The sequence below is a fragment of the Limulus polyphemus genome, unplaced genomic scaffold (assembly GCF_000517525.1).
Source record: "Limulus polyphemus unplaced genomic scaffold, Limulus_polyphemus-2.1.2 Scaffold12024, whole genome shotgun sequence".
Taxonomy (NCBI): domain Eukaryota; kingdom Metazoa; phylum Arthropoda; class Merostomata; order Xiphosura; family Limulidae; genus Limulus; species Limulus polyphemus.
Window position 1 is genome coordinate 8,545 of NW_013677634.1, and position 4,811 is coordinate 13,355.

Genomic DNA, 4,811 nt, shown 5'->3' on the forward strand with positions numbered 1-4,811 from the left:
GTTAACTTCATTTATTCAGAGCAGGATATTAAATGAATATGTTAACTTCACTTATTCAGAGCAGGATATTAAATGAATATATTAACTTTACTTATTCAGAGCAGGATATTAAATGAATATGTTAACTTCACTTATTTAGAGCAGGATATTAAATGAACATGTTAACTTCATTTATTCAGAGCAGGATATTAAATGAATATGTTAACTTCACTTATTCAGAGCAGGATATTAAATGAATATGTTAACTTCACTTATTCAGAGCAGGATATTAAATGAATATATTAACTTTACTTATTCAGAGCAGGATATTAAATGAATATGTTAACTTCACTTATTCAGAGCAGGATATTAAATGAATATGTTAACTTCACTTATTCAGAGCAGGATATTAAATGAACATGTTAACTTCATTTAATCGGAGCAGGGTATTAAATGAATATGTTAACTTCATTTAATCGGAGCAGGATATTGAAAATGAATATGTTAACTTCGTTTAATCGGAGCAGGATATTGAAAATGAATATGTAAACTTCATTTATTCAGGGCAGGATATTAAATGAATATGTTGAAACACAAAAGTAACTCTGATTGGCCCTGTTAATAACTTTCATTCCTAGGTTATATTATTATAAGATTTTACATGTCATTTTTCCAGTTATTAACACTTTGTAGGTTGATGAGCCCACTATCAGTTGTTTAGTGCACATCTGCATTTCAAATATAAACAATAATTTTAACATTATTTCAAGAATATTTTGTCATTTTATAACGTATATTTAGTGTAATTTATAAAAGAAAAAAATTTTACTTATATTTCTACACAGTTCTTATACAAGTCTCATCTGTAATACAGAATTGAGGAAAAAGAAGACAATTGTACGGAATAAATGATGTATTTGTGAAAACAACCATGGTGATGCCTTTACTGGAGAAACTACTAACATAGCTCAGTTTTAAAAAGGCAAATACCATTAGAACAGCTACTAACATAGCTCAGTTTTAAAAAGGCAAATACTATTAGAACAGCTACTAACATAGCTCAGTTTTAAAAAGGCAAATACCATTAGAACAACTACTAACATAGCTCAGTTTTAAAAAGGCAAATACCATTAGAACAACTACTAACATAGCTCAGTTTTAAAAAGGCAAATACCATTAGAACAACTACTAACATAGCTCAGTTTTAAAAAGGCAAATACCATTAGAACAGCTACTAACATAGCTCAGTTTTAAAAAGGCAAATACCATTAGAACAACTACTAACATAGCTCAGTTTTAAAAAGGGAAATACCATTAGAAAAGCTACTAACATAGCTCAGTTTTAAAAAGGTAAATACCATGGGATGAAACAGATGATCAACTTTTTACATCAATGTAGAATGAGTAAAATGGTAATTTATGGTTTCATAGGAACGTGACAACACCTTGCTTAGGCAGTAAAGGATGAAATGAAGTTTAGAAAGAAAACAAAATATTTTATTGTTTTTCAAAACTCTCACAAAACAATTTTGAAAATTTCACAACATAAAAAGATGATAGAGAATTAAATCAAATTATATGGTTTTTGTATATCTGAAGCTAAATACTATTTATCAAGTCTGTTCTACATTTAATGCAATTTCATTAATTATTTCCGTGAGAACCAAGACAGCAGGGGTACCAAGTAGGTTGTTTGTATGAAAGTATATAAAACCAAGTATTACTTTAACAACACATTAAATGCATTATTTCAGATTTGGAAATGTATTATTACTCGTATCCTAAACTACGAAGTTACATTTATTAAAAACAAATATGTTAGGGAATTATATGATTCTTATGTTTAACTTCATCTTTATAGGTTGAAAACTTGGTTGCAGTGGAGTTGGCGTACATCAATACAAAACATCCTGACTTCCATGATGCTGTTCTGGTTAATACTCTCGTTAAAAATGCAGAAGCCGAGAGCAAAAGGCCCATGAAACGTGTTGAAAACAATCCTAACCTTCCAAGTGCTCCTTCAAACCTGAATATACCTGAAGTTAATAATGAAAAAGTTATCAACAAAGTAAGATCAGAGTTACGTCAGTTTTATAATGTTTAACCATAGTTCTTGTACTTTCACCTGCTAGCTAAACATGGATTGTATCTTATTTCTTACAGAGTTGAAATATTTTTAAAATGTCTATCATTTCCTGGAAGTGCCATTTATTTTGTGAAAACTTTGAGCTATGTGTATTTTTTAAATCCTGCAGTGAAGTCATTGGAAGGACTTTCCAAGACCACAGTGAACAAGTTTGTATATATATATTAATGAAATAATTGATTAGTGCTAATGTTATTTTGTCATGGCTGGATGTGAAGTTTAATAAGTTGAATAATAAATTTACAAAATGTATATTCACAATATGTCAACTGACCGAAGTTATCACCTTTTACATGTTTATTACATAAACAGAATATATCAACTCCCAGAAAGTATTAACTTTTATATGTGTATTACCTAAACAGAATATATCAACTCCCAGAAAGTATTAACTTTTATATGTGTATTACCTAAACAGAATATATCAGCTGCCAGAAAGTATTAACTTTTATATGTGTATTACCTAAACAGAATATATCAACTCCCAGAAAGTATCAACATTTACATGTCTATTACATAAACAGAATATATCAACTCCCAGAAAGTATCAACATTTACATGTTTATTACATAAAAAAATTATATCAACTCCCAGAAAGTATCAACATTTATATGTGTATTACCTAAACAGAATATATCACCTCCCAGAAAGTATTAACTTTTATATGTGTATTACCTAAACAGAATATATCAACTCCCAGAAATTATCAACATTTACATGTGTATTACATAAACAGAATATATCAACTCCCAGAAAGTATTAACTTTTATATGTGTATTACATAAACAGAATATATCAGCTCCCAAAAAGTATCAACTTTTATATGTGTATTACCTAAACAGAATATATCAACTCCCAGAAAGTATCAACATTTACATGTTTATTACATAAACAGAATATATCAACTCCCAGAAAGTATCAACATTTACATGTTTATTACATAAACAGAATATATCAACTCCCAGAAAGTATCAACATTTACATGTTTATTACATAAACAGAATATATCAACTGTAAATGTTGATACTTTCTGGCAGTTGAATTATTCTGTTCATGTGATACACATGTAAAGTTGATACTTTCTGGCAGTTGAATTATTCTGTTCATGTGATACACATGTAAATGTTGATACTTTCTGGGAGTTGATATATTCTGTTTATGTAATACACATGTAAATGTTGATACTTTCTGGCAGTTGAATTATTCTGTTCATGAGATACACATGTAAATGTTGATAGTTTCTGGCAGTTGAATTATTCTGTTCATGTGATACACATGTAAATGTTGATAGTTTCTGGGAGTTGATATATTCTGTTCATGTAATACACATGTAAATGTTGATACTTTCTGGCAGTTGAATTATTCTGTTCATGTGATACACATGTAAATGTTGATACTTTCTGGGATGTGTATCACATGAACAGAATAATTCAACTGCCAGAAAGTATCAACATTTACATGTGTATCACATGAACAGAATAATTCAACTGCCAGAAAGTATCTAATTTTTCATGTGTAGCACATAATTTGCTGTATTTTCAGTAGCTTTAAATCATTCTAAGATAATAAAAATATACAACTTTGTGTCTATATTTATGGATCCTATACTTAGTATGATATGAAATATTAGCCACTAATATGATAATAGAAAAAAAATTAAGAAAGCAATAAAAAAGTCTAAAAGCTCCATGGTTTTAATTTTCTTTCAATAGTTTTATGGTGTACATTTTATAATAAAATAGTCTTAGCATAATACAAATGATAAATATTATTTTATTTTTGTAAAACTACAGGAATTTAAACAATATATTTTGTAGGATTTCCAAAAGCAGATTGACAGATTTAGTATATTGTTTTTTAGAGAAATTGGTCCTGTGTAATATGTGTTTGTACACAAAGCCGTCTGTGAACAAAATGGTGAGATGTCTTAGCTGTTTGGTGAAAAGTTTAAATATATTTTGTGAAGCTAAGTTAAGATAGATGAATTTGAATTTTTCACGTTAGAAACCTGAAAGTTAATGAGTGTAATATGTTTAATTTTCTTTTCCTGTTATGGTCAAATTACAACTGTACGACTATTCAGCTCAGTCGGTAGAGTATTCGTTCAGGGCAAGCTCTTTATATTGTGGGATGTTGCACACCTGTGATACGAGTCTGGTTTTCTGTCTGTCTGGCTAGTAGTGCCTTTCTTAGTTCACGCTTGTGTTTGTATATCTGGAACTTTTATCTATGTAAATAGTACGTTTGTGTTTGTATATCTGAAACTTTTATCTATGTAAATAGTACGCTTGTGTTTGTATATCTGAAACTTTTATCTATGTAAATAGTACGCTTGTGTTTGTATATCTGGAACTTTTATCTATGTAAATAGTACGCTTGTGTTTGTATATCTGGAACTTTTATCCGTGTAAATAGTACGCTTGTGTTTGTATAGCTGGAACTTTTATCTATGTAAATAGTACGCTTGTGTTTGTATAGCTGGAACTTTTATCTATGTAAATAGTACGCTTGTGTTTGTATATCTGGAACTTTTATCTATGTAAATAGTACGCTTGTGTTTGTATATCTGGAACTTTTATCTATGTAAATAGTACGCTTGTGTTTGTATATCTGGAACTTTTATCTATGTAAATAGTACGCTTGTGTTTGTATATCTGGAACTTTTATCCATGTAAATAGTACGCTT

General features: G+C 29.1%; 1 long non-coding RNA gene across 1 annotated transcript in view; it reads left to right on the plus strand.

Moving 5' to 3' along the window:
• The window catches only part of LOC111083906, a 9,153-nt gene extending 7,133 nt beyond the window's left edge, over positions 1-2,020 (plus strand). The window contains exon 2 of the long non-coding RNA XR_002609301.1: positions 1,841-2,020. This is a non-coding gene — a long non-coding RNA (uncharacterized LOC111083906). The remainder of the gene's footprint in view (positions 1-1,840) is intronic.
• Positions 2,021-4,811: the final 2,791 nt, after the last annotated feature.